This window comes from Tenrec ecaudatus, chromosome 2 (genome assembly GCF_050624435.1).
Source record: "Tenrec ecaudatus isolate mTenEca1 chromosome 2, mTenEca1.hap1, whole genome shotgun sequence".
NCBI lineage: Eukaryota > Metazoa > Chordata > Mammalia > Afrosoricida > Tenrecidae > Tenrec > Tenrec ecaudatus.
Genome location: NC_134531.1, coordinates 283,257,069 through 283,269,714, shown reverse-complemented (window position 1 = coordinate 283,269,714; position 12,646 = coordinate 283,257,069). Strand labels below are relative to the sequence as shown.

General features: G+C 41.6%; 1 non-coding gene across 1 annotated transcript; it reads left to right on the top strand.

Moving 5' to 3' along the window:
* Positions 1 to 9,714: 9,714 nt before the first annotated feature.
* On the top strand, positions 9,715 to 9,848 carry LOC142441619 (U11 spliceosomal RNA). The gene has a single exon (XR_012782983.1). It is a non-coding gene; the product is annotated as a U11 spliceosomal RNA (small nuclear RNA).
* Positions 9,849 to 12,646: the final 2,798 nt, after the last annotated feature.

The window sequence follows — 12,646 nt, the reverse complement described above, 5'->3', positions numbered from 1 at the left end:
TGCTCCCTGAACTAGTAGTCAGATTCTGTTGAGTGAATTCTAACTCAGGTAAGTCCAGGGCGTTGGCCTTGCTGTGAACTTTCAGAAGGAGGCGGTCAGGACTTTCTTCTGAACTGCCTATGGTTGGCATCAAACCATATGGTAGCTGAGTGCTCACCTATCTGTACCATTCATGGACTGCTTATGGTCCCTTGCTCAGTTTTAAATATTCTCATTGTTTTACTACTGTCTCTGAACATAACACATGGTTTACTCTGGCACTCCTACTGCCACAGTTCTTTGATTGCCTGAATATTTCTTCTCTCAGCACTTTCTCCCTTCCCCTGTCTCCACTTTACTGCTTCTCCGTAATTATTTAGAATCTCTAGAAAATGTTCTCAGCTACCTCTGTTGTAATCATCTGACAAAGCCTCGACTCAGAGTGTTCCATCGTGAACCTTCTTTCTGTGCTCACACCCAAGCGCTAAACATTCTTGCATAAAAACCACATCAATAAGCCCATGGGTTTGATTTTAATTGCATGATCACAAAGCTCATAAAAGACTTCAATACTGTCTGACAATCCCGCTGTAGTGAACTAAAAAAAAAAAAAATCACTCTTTGATTCACCAAGAAAACCTTTAAACATTCCTGTATCCCCTTGAAATGCCTTTCCAGTTTCCATCAGCTGACGATTTGATCACGGACTGCATGAGAAGCACAGGTCACCCACACTGTTTTTATTTTCCTCTCCATCAGCGTGTCTGCATCCATAGCCCCTTCCTTCTCCCACTTGTTCCAAATGGACCCTTCTTCTAATGGCGCACAGTTCCATAATTTCTGTGGATCACATGCATCCCACTGTCTTCAAGAGATTATTCCTTCAGTTGTTCCTTTGCCCTCTCACTCGTTTCCCAGAAGCTTAGTCATAGGCAGACCTCTTAAAAGGACTGGAAGACATCTCCTCCAATTTCTTTCTTCACCTTTCAACTTCCTCAACTCAGAGCACTTTATAAATCAAAGTACCTGTCATAGGCCTAGAGAAGGCAAAGAAAATGACTATATATATATATCAAGATTATATATAAGATTAAGATTATAGCTATAAGATTAAGATTATAGCTACTGGTTTTCTATTTATGATGAAACTCCTATTTTTGTTTGTGTACACAAACACACATATAGATATTTACTTGTTATGATAAAGTTATAATCTTCACTGGTATTCTGTCTTATAAATCTTTATTATTTGCATTTTTTCTGGAATGCATATCACATCACACATTTTTAGATTCCCTATCCTGGATTAAGGAATCTCTGAGCAACCATGCCAGGATTCATTATTGTCCACTGCCCAAACCCCAGCAGGTCTCGATGTTGACTATTTATCTCCTCATTCAATGATCGGTAATCCTGCATGCTTGCCACCACTGTTGCCCCGATTCTAAAACAATAATCGATAAGACAGTCTCTGTCCCGGGCTGTGTTTGTCATACCCCAATAGGCAACTTTAAAGAGTGTCAGCTGAATCATCATCTTTGAGAATAATTACTAGCATGAGGTGAAGAAACCAATTTTGGTATTAAAATATTAAAGAGACAAAAGTTGTGTTGATGGATATAAAATAAAGGTCAGGAAAAGAGAACAAATCCCACGGGAGGAGTAAGCAAGTAGATGAGCAAAAGAAGTATGAAGGTTTTCTTTAATGACTGAAGTCACTTGTGGAAGGTCAATAATTTATTGTATTAAATTGATAGTGAAGGGCATTTTGATAACCCTTTCAAAAACGTTGCTGGGACCATTTCTCATTCCTTCATACTTCTATTTTGCTTGCCAGGAATGGGTGAGTGCTGGCTTGTTTCAGTCGGGTGCCTCCTCTGGAGTGCCTCAGCCTCCTCCCCACTCCGGGTTTAATGCTCCCAGGATTGGCCATCTCTGGCAGATAGTCCTGTTGTGAGATTTTCCACATCATGGTTCGATTAAATCAATCCTATTTGAACTCTCTGTCTCACCACTTCACTGAAAATAACCTCCTGAGGATTGGCGAGTTTGAAAAGGGCAAAAAGCTTTCACGATGGCTTTGGAGGAAACTTTGTGTACAAAGGGAACATCAGGCAGATCACGTGTGTCCACACATGATGTTTACATGTGCAGTCAGGACTGCCTTCGGAAGTCATCAGGCATAATGACTGAACTGGGAACTGACAGTAAAAGGGAATAAACCGAAATACACTCTAAACCAGAGAAGAGGGACATAAAACACATGATTTGTGATAACAGCATTACAGAAACAAAAATATATGTGAAAGTCACTCAACTGTTAAGATGTTTAAAAAGAAGAAGAAAGAAACCTATAAAAATCCGTGACCATGTTTGTCACAGGAGATCTGGTCTCCAACCACTGCAGTTATTCCTGTGTTCTCTACAGCCTCGCCCAACAAGGAAACGTGAAATTTGAGGTGCATTTATATTAGACGACCCGAACAGTACATTGCCTTAAATCATCTACCGCAGGGAGCTCTTCGTTTCATCTCCAACAGCCACCCCCACCTTTTCCAATGACTACGAGCTTCACTCCACGACGGAGACTCCTACACATGTCATTTAACAATAATGGAAATACCTTGCAACTTTAAGGCAGGTTTTACAATTTACAAGGTTCTGTGCGTGCACGCATAATCTGTTTTTGAATAATGACAAGAATAGAATTAGTGTCATTGTCCAATCTTGCCATCAAAATTGGCTACTGCATTATGTGTGGAGGCCTGGTACATTTTTCTCAGCCTTAAACAGTGGTCTCCAACGCCAAGATGTCAGAGCACAGCTATCCACTTTAATCCTGATTGAATAGCACCTGACTCACTCTGAATCCAAATTCTACCACATCCGTGATAGCACATCCTTAAAATTTTAAAAATGTGACGTCATACTATGTGTGTGTGGTAACGTCTCAGAACATAGATCAGCAATCTAGACACTGGAATGGATAGCACAACAAATATCATCTACGGGGACATACCAGGCCCCCCAAAAATGGAGCAGGGAGGATGATGATGAGTGGGAGGAGGAAGAGAATAAAAAATAACACTTAGAGAAAGGCAAGAGATAGATTTGAAGTTTATGAACATGAATATTGAAAAGCACACAAATTATACTAAATTATACTAATATGAATGAAGGTACTGGCTATTCTCTACGTATTGCTATTATGTCAGAAATCCTATAGTGAACTTATAGCTACCTTTAAAATTTGGGATGCTATATTAAATCATGATTTGGGTTTTATAAACAACCTGAAGCCTCCATATGAATCTCTGGGTCCATAGCACACGTGTGTAAGATGATGAATTTCATCTTCCTTTGACAACGTTGCATGGACCTTTACATTACATCGAACATAGCTATAGAAGTAGAGGTCATTATCTGAGGCTGGGGTGCCTGCCTGACCAACCTAAGCCTATTTCTGCAGCAAATGCACCCTACTCCCAGGTGGAGTGTGAGAGGCATGCGTACATTTTGAACACGTTATAATTCTGCAAAGTCCACAGTGTTGAAGTCCTAGTGTCAGAATCATCTCCCACCCATTGCTAATTGTCACCCCAACGGGCCTTTTATTATTTTCTTATTTATTTATTTATTTTGGATCATATTCTTTTGAGAGTTGAGAGATCAAGCAGAGCATGGCATTCATTCAGGATATTTTCAGGTCATTTTTACTGGAAAAGTGTGATTTAGCACAAGGAAAATTAGATTTGATGCCAGCAGACCCTTTGTTCTGGTTCTAGCATTGGCTCTAAATGTATTCCTCATCTGTGAAATAAAGGAGCCATTAAATCCTTCCTAGCTGCTGGAGCATTTGTCTCTTCAGTGATATATTTGTCAGTTATCTCTTCAGATCTCTAAAGCTAGCAGAAAATGGGGTAGGTGTAAAGATAATTGGGTAAGAGCCAACGGTAAGACCTGCATTAGAAGGAGAGTCAAATGGAGAACAGGGCACAACATTAAGCCACACCCCGTGTCAGATGAGATGCTTCTTTACTCGTTGGTTTGTTTTTGTTTCTTTGCACTTACAGTTTTTTGCTCTGAGACTATCCTAAAGTAGGAGGTAGGAACCCTTTTATTTTAAATTCTTTGTTTTTGAATTATTTTAGCTACTGTATATACTCGAGTAGAAGCCCCGTTTTTGAGCACATTTTTCTAATGCAGTTTTTGTGGTAAAATTAGGAGCTTCGGCTGATATTCGGGTCAGCTGATACTAGAGTATATACGGTCTATTGTTGTTGTCTGGTGCCATCTAGTCAGCTTTGACCCACAGTGACACTGCACAACAGAAGGAAACACTGCACGGTCCTGCCCCATCCTCATCATTGCTCCAAAGCCTCAGCCCACTGAGGCAGCCACTGGGTCAGTGCATCTCGTTGAGAGACTTCCTCTTCATTGTGGCAGTTTCATGTTTTCAGATGTGAGGTCCTTCTTTAGGGACTGGTCTCTCCTGCTAATGTGTCCAAAGCATGTGAGAGGAAGTCTTGCCATCCTTGTCTCTAAGGAATACTCTGGCCTTAGTTCTTCTACAGATTGGTTCAACTACAGTGAGGGGGAAAGCCAGTCCTTATTCAAATTACATTCTATATTCAGTGTAATAACAGAGCAATTAAAATTACTGATGTAATTCTCAAGTGGAGCTATGTTTTATATCAATTGAATTAAATAAAATCATTTATTTACCTAAGTAGATGACAATAGTATCTTTACGAATGGCATAAAAGAGAATTCTGAAGCAAATAAAATAAGAAAGAATTTGGGGAGCACTCAGAGAATGCAGGTCAGTGGTTTCCGCTCAAGAGCCTTAACTTACTAATTGAATCTTCAAAGACACCCCTCTTTATTTCCCTCAAATAACGTAACATTTATAAGTTCCAGGGATTTGATTTGATATATTTTACTGGCCTTCAGTCAACTTAGCAAATGAGTGAATGAATGAATAAATAAATAAATAAATGTCAAAAACAACAACAAAACAACTCCCTAGTTGGTTGAACAAGCTCACAATGTTTCCAAAGCCCGCAAATGTTTACAGAAGTAGAATGACTCATCTCTCTCACACACAGCCATGGGTGGGTGTGAACTGCCAATCTTTTTGGTTTGGTTAGCAGCTAAATGCTCTAACCATTGCACAAACAGGCCTCCTTATCACCTCTGTACCTAGAGGAAAAGGCGGTGACAGGGACGCCAGCGGATCCTGTGCCAGCATAGAGCTGGTAAGCTCTAAGAGGCCTAATCGGAACAATCAGAGCAATACAATTCAAAACAATACAATTCAAACACCCCCCACCCCTACCCCCATACACATACTAAAACACACCCTCCCTATACTTTCCTTCCAAGATGGTTGGTGGCCAAACCCAGGGTTTTTAAATGTAATCCTATCTAAGGAGATGCAGCTGTTGCTCTGTGTAAAACGCTCGAGGGTGCAGAATGCTCCAAAGGAAATCTATAAACCATAGAAATAAGCTTTCATGGTGAAGCTCAGATACCGGTAAAGGGAAGAGATGGGCAAATGGCTTCGGAGCCTAATTACCCACTTCCCAGTACGCTGGGAACATCGCTGGGATGTTCGGCATGCGTGCGCTGACACGGAAGTGTGAAGGATGCTGACTATAAGAAACGATCAATATGGAGATTTCCGTTTTTGCTTTTGTTTTCCAGGTGAAAGTTGAATTTAAACGGCAGGCTGGCCAGAAGAGAAAATGAGAATGCCCGTGAGTAACCAAGATCCAAGTTCACTGCCATGTTGTCAATTCCTATTCACCGCAACCCCCCAGGACCCAGCAGAATGGTCCCTGAGAGTCTCCCAGGCTGGGAATCCCTCACAGGAGTAGAGAGCTTCCTCCTTTTCCTGAGGGGTTCCATTTGTCTGGGAGGGTTCAAACGGCTGATGCTGCTGTTGACAACCAATGAGCACCCCACTACGGGACTAGGGCTCCTTATGAATGAATTATCCTTACCATTGCCAAAATCCATGGGTAGAACTCTGGGTTAACGTTGAGCAGGCACCTCCTGTCATTGTCCACCTGATACTGCCTGATTGACTATCAGACAGCTACAAATAAGAAGATCCAAGACTTCAACTAGCAGCATATACTATTAACATCTCTTAAGAGGGAAGAACAGGAAACATGTCCTTTTTGTTTGAACGTTATTATGTAAATCAAGCATTTTTTAGCAATTGATATAATTTTGTTTGGAGACAAGGGAGAACATGCTGAGATTCCCCAAAGGAGAAATCTGTGAACGATAATAGTCTGTAACAGTTTAATAAGGGCTTCCTCACTTTCTAGTTTATTCTGAACTGGGTCATCATGCCCCTAAATGCAAAGCAAGGACATCTTGCTCAGCGTGTTAAAATAGGAGCTAGATAAGCACGTTCATTTTCAGCTTTTGTTTACAGCTTTCCTAGAAGGCTTCCCAAATGCGCTCCTGACGGGAACAGAGAGGGTCCCGTCTCTAAAATTAAAGAAATAAACATGCTACCTCTTTTCAACTCAATCTGGCAAGCACATAATGGAGCCAGGCTTGGTGCAAGCTTCTGTCATTTCTAGAAAAGCCATTTCCCCACAATGGTAAAGGTTATTAAAACAATGCAGAGTCTCCGGTCCTCACCCAATCTGTTGTTGTCTTGAGTCACTGGTGAACAATTTCGTTCCCAGAACACTTTTCGCTCCCTTCCCCCCTCACCTCCTGCTTCTCTCATCACCTTTTTTTGTAGGGCATCCTTTGGCAGACCGCAGAGAAAGTTCATACTAAGGCAGCAAACGGCTGTTGGTAGTTGGATGATGACAGGTTTCCGTGGATAATCGGGGTAATTCTGCACATTGTCAAAGAATGTCCCTGCTGTCTGTATGGAAACGCAAAGGAAGGCAAGTTTTCTGGTGGATTTTGAGAAGGTTCCCATTTTCAAAGGCAGTGGACCAACACCACGATTGGCCCTAATTGCCTCTCTTGTTGGCAGTCTCAGGAGAGAGGACGGGAGCTGAATAAGCCAGGGAGACTTAAAGTCCTCATTAATAGCTCGGTCTCTGTGGGTCAGGGCTGAAGCACACAGGGGAATGGTGTGTGCTCATCGGGCCCTTAGCACTACCTGTCTTATAGGTAAACGAGATGGCAGCTGAGGACTTTCAATTTAGTATCCTCGCTGGAATAACCTGAATTGATTAAATGTAAGAACAACAAAGTGGAAGCGCAGTGGTCGGGATGAGAGGAAGCGATCTTTGGTTTGGAGAACCAAGATAAATAACTTGCCCTGTAGCCCAGGAGCTGAGAGTGTTCTCTCTAGCCTGAAAGGCGAGATCAGAGGACTCATTTTCTCGGCGGGAGCAAGATCCTGTCTCCTTTTCTTTCTTATATCCCATTCTGAGAACAATGCTTATTCCATGTTGAAATTGCTTTTTGGAAAACAAAGGCGAAAGGAAATTACACGAAACTCACAGACGCCAACTAAACTTTTTTTTTTTTAAGGAGCGTGTTTATGCTCTCAAGGTCTAAAGCAGGATTTATGTGAGCAAAAGAACTCGCCTCTAAGTTTAAAGTCAATGTTCACAAATACATATTTACATAATTAAATCCATGAATGAGAGGTAAGAGAACAAATCACAAATTCCGTGTGCTTATGCATTCCAGATGATGCAGTCCTTTCCACCTCAAGAACTGAACTTACGGCCTTTGAGTCCAGTTGGACTCACAGCAAGCCAGGGCAGAGCAGCACTGGCAGGTTTCTGAGACAGTAACCCTTCCCGGGAGTAAAGGTCTCAACTTTCTTCCAAGGAGTTACCTTTGGTTTCGAACTGCTGTTCTTGAGGTTAGCAGACCAACAATGAGTAACCCACACACCACCAGGGCTCCTTCTCATCCAATTGTGGAATACACATTATGTCTTCCCGCCAAGCAGGAGAAAGTGCAAATATCCATGCTTGGAATCAGACATCTCTCCAGAGTCTAATTTATTTTACTGGAGAATGGTATTACAAACTAAAATATGTGTTGAATGTGTTCATGGATACTGAGAAGTGTTCGATTTGAGATCCTCTCCGATAGAGCAAAAAGTAGATGAGGCTGTCTGTGGTGTTTTCCCATGCTTCCATTTCTCCATGTGGTGATTTGTATCCTTGTACAACTAAATGGGAACTCCTCCTGTGGTCTCCATCTGCCACCCAGGGCCACGTGTGTCTTTCTTGTCTTCCTTCCTTCCTGTGACCTCTGACAGCAACACGCCCAAACCTGGTTCCGCAGCTTGTCATCCATTCATACCACTGTTCAATTCTAGCAAATGCATACGGTTGTTTTAGAATCATTAACCTTAGCCTCATAGAAAATAATTTTACCAAGCAGAGTGCAGTGTTTATGTACACCTCCTTTTGCCTTTCATAGTCAGCTCTCACCTCACTGCCAAACTTCCTTGTGTCGCACATTTCCTCTGATCTCCATCAGTGAAGTTGTGAGGTGTCTGTCTCAAAGCTAGTCTCTGTCAGTTTAGATCTCATCCTGGATCTGCTTGACCTTCTAAATTATTTTCATAAATGCAAATACATGAAGGTTCCCTCCTTATGTGTTGAAATGCTATAGACTTTGATAAACATACAGCTTCATGTATCCACTGTTATCAGACAGCGCGATTTCATGGTCTTAAAAATCACCATTCTTCAACATCACCTATTCAGTATTTTCCCCTCCCTAAGGCCCAATTGACCATCTTTATAGTCCTGCCTTTTCCAGGTCATCATATAAATGGAACCATAAAGTGTGTAGTTTTTTCAGACTAGCTTCTTTCACCTAGTAATTTGCATTTACACTTCCTCCATATCTTTTTTTATGACTTGAGAGCTCATTTACTTTGATTGATGAATAATATTCCATTGCATGGAGGTATTCGTTCGTTTATCCATTCCCCTATGGAGAGCTACATACACTGGTTGCTTTGAGTTCTTGGAGACTAAGGGATTATAAATATGCAGAAAGATTTTGTGTGGACATAAGTTTTCAAATAAGTTGGATAACGACTAGGAGGGCAACGGTTGGGTTTTAGAAGGCTGTATTTAGCTTTCGAGAATAAAAGGAGAGATATTTTGACAAGGCACAAATGAGAAGTTGACACTGACTCACCAAAGTCCTGTTGAGAACTACATGGGCACCCGTGTTGTATTCGTGGAAAAGGTCCTGAAAGTATTTACCTGAAAATGTGGTGGAATGGACTCTGCAAAGAGGTGAAGAGAAATATCCTGCTAGCCCTCTAGTACTAAGACAAGGGCTGACACGAAAACTCAGCTCCGGGGGTTTCACACGGATCTGCCCATTTCCGTCTCACAGACAGCTTCCTTTCTATATAGCCATCTGCTCAGAAGGCATATAAAGATTTCATAATGCTCAAGTTTCCTATTTATTCCTATTTATTGTCTGTATCAGATAATGTGAAGCAACGTGGTAAAGAACCCAGACAGCATATTCTGTGACTTTTAGAAAGCCATCTCCCACCCAAACTAGTTGCAACCTCATGCTCCTATTGTAACTTTTCAGCTGATAAGATCAGATAGCATTGTGGAGCATGGATATAAACAATGTTATCCCAATAAGCCAAACACCTAAGTATTCCTTGGTCTTGAATTGTCCCAAAGTCATACTGTTAGAGATAAGTGAGAATATCTGTTCATGTGCTTCTTAGTTTAGAAAAGGTAATGTGTAAAACAAAAGGGCTTCTGTCATGAAGTGGCACACGCACGGCATTTCTATTGTTCTATGTGCGGAATTGACATCAAGAGATTTCGGAAGCATACTTTTTGTTACCTGGGCTGCTAGTGATTGTTGATCCCGGCACCCTAAATTGGTGAAGGAATAGAATAAACTCTTAAAAACAAAACCAAAACAAGAAAGAAAGGGTAAGGTGTACACAAGTATGTGCAACCCTGAGGTGCAGTCAAGGCAGTTATGGGACTCCCGCAAAAGAAATTGCAACAGGTATCTGTGTCTCTTCTATTGGGAGGGAGAACCAAATGATACATGCACTGTAGACTTGGGAAAACAAGTGACAAAAGTCAACATAAATATTGCTGAAGGAAATCCTATAGTGTGCTAAAAATCTGCTAAATCATTCCATATGTTACAGCACGTCATTTTCTCAGCAACCACATGAGGTAAACGCCATCATCAATTTACAGATGCCGAAATGGACTTTAAAAGAATTTGAAGGACTTGCCCCGAACCCCAGATTTATGAGTGCGGAAGGAGTTAGGAGCTCTGCTCTTTCAGACACCAAAGTCTGCTATGTTTCTACATCTAGCTCAGTACAAGTGTCAAGAACCTCCTCTATTACGTTAACCTAAAGGAACAGCACAGAATAGCTGCTCGTCTAATGCTGTAACTGTCTCCATACGACCGTACCGAGGTGAGAGTTGGTTTATTTAAACGCCCTTCATCTAGACAAAAGCATGTCCACAAAAATTGAAAACACTGTGATGCCTCATAAAGTATAATTCAAGCCTGACCCATGTCAAAATAATCTGGGTGAAGACTGTAACGGTGATTTTTGGCTACAACCCAGTCTACAGGTGTTTGTTTGTTCTGTACACCTGGAAGCTTACAGGTGCCCTGCATGTGCAGTGGTTCTGAGTTGGGCTGCTTACCACAGGATCAGCAGGTTGAAGCCACCAGCAGCTCTGAGGGACCTTCTACTCCTCCAAAGAGTAACAGTCTTGGAAACTCTCAGTGCCAGTCTACCCTCCTATATAAGTTCGCTGTGCATTAGAGTCGACTTGATGGCAGTGAGCTTGTTTGTTTAATCTTAAAGTGTGTCTATGATGAGCCTAGTGGTTTCATGGTTATGTGTTGGGCTGCGGTCTACATGGTCAGAAGTTCAAAACCACCTGGAGTTCCATGGGAGAAAAGACTGGGCTTTCTACTCTGTAAACAGTTACCGTCTTGGAAACCCACAAAGAGCTATGAGTCAGCATTGAGTCAGTGGCAGTGATTTGGTTACTTGGAGTTTATGGTCCCAAATGGCTTATCTTTTTCAATTTTAAATAGCCTTTTTTGCCCTCTCTTTTCATTCCAGTTTGGATCCTTGTTGGGTTAAACATCTTCATTAGGGTGGACAATGAATTCTAATTTTCTTTTGTTCAGGAGCTTAAAAAATAAAAGGGGAAAGTAGAACAAACAATCTGGGATGTCAACAATGGCAAAATAGGGCTTTCAAAAGTCATCGGTATGGACGCTACAGCAAGGTGTGGTGAAGAAATTAGATGGTGTCAACTAAGTCCCCGTGCAAGAAGCACATCAACATCCGTAACTCGAGGATTATAATTTAATCCAAATCCAAAGGAGGGACTAGTATCAGAGTTTAAATGGTAAGATGCTGGTTTACAAAGGCTATTGGTTGACAATGGAATCCCAAAAGACATTGGCAGGATCTACAAAGGGAATAAGGTGATTTCCCTCGCACCGAAGTTGAGGGACAGGAATAAACTGGTTATCCGGCAAAGCATGTTAGAAAGACGACTATAGTAGACTTCAAGGATAAACCTGACTTGGACAGTTAAAGCCTTGTTGTCACTTTCTCCTCCCTCTGTTACACTAGGCCGTCTCTGGTTTTCAGTATTTTCTCTCTCTCTGTGTATTTTCATATTGAGGTTTAGCTCTGATGTATGTTGCCCTTGTGGGTAGCCCTCTTGAATTTTTGTTATGTTTTTCTGTTCTTTGGTATATGAAACCCAGGACTGACGAATCTATAGAGAGAACAAGTAGAGTAACGGCTCCCGAGGGGTGTGGGGGCGGGGAACAGGGGTGGGGCAAGAGGAGCTGATACCAAGGAGCTCAAGAAGGAAGAAAGTTTTGAAACACATTGTAGTAGCAAGTGCACAATACTGCTTTATGTGAGTGAATGGTATAGTTGTAATAAAATGCTCTCAAATTATAGCTTAATAATTTATGTTATTATAAATTATTATAAAAATATATCTCAATAAATTACAGCTCTCAATAAAATGGGGTTTTTTTGGGGGGGGGAGTCATCTATATTATACCAAACAATAACAAAATGTGCCAAAATGCAAAATGTGTGCCCACAAGTAGTGGGAGAGTTTTGGAAGATCAAAGTTTGTCTTGGACTGGGGTGGGGAAGTGTTGAAATATAACTAAGGTAGGACAAGGCTGCGGGACCTTCTTATAAAGCAAAAAGAGCCTCATGTGTCTGCAAGAAGGTGATGACCAAAAGCCTCTTCCTCTGGTTGCTCATAGAATCAAAACGCTGACGTTGCTAACTACTGTTGACTGTTGTTGCCACATGCTTGCAGAGGCTCCCTCACAGCATACCAGTTACAAGCCGGGCTGCTAACACCAGGGTTGGTGGTTCAAAACCATCAGCCGCTCTGCTGGAGAATGATGAGGCTTTCTACTCCCTTAAAGGATGACAGCCTCAGAAATCCACTGGGTTCATTCTTCCCTGTTCTATAAGGTTGCTATGATTCAGAATCAACTTGGTGGAAGTGAGTTGGGCTTTCATTAAAGCTGCTGCTGAAACAGTCCCTGACTCATGATTAACCGCTCAACACACTCCCACTGAACCAATTCCAACTCTGAGAACTGCCCTCAGTAAAATTTTCAAGGCTGTAACATTTTACTAGAG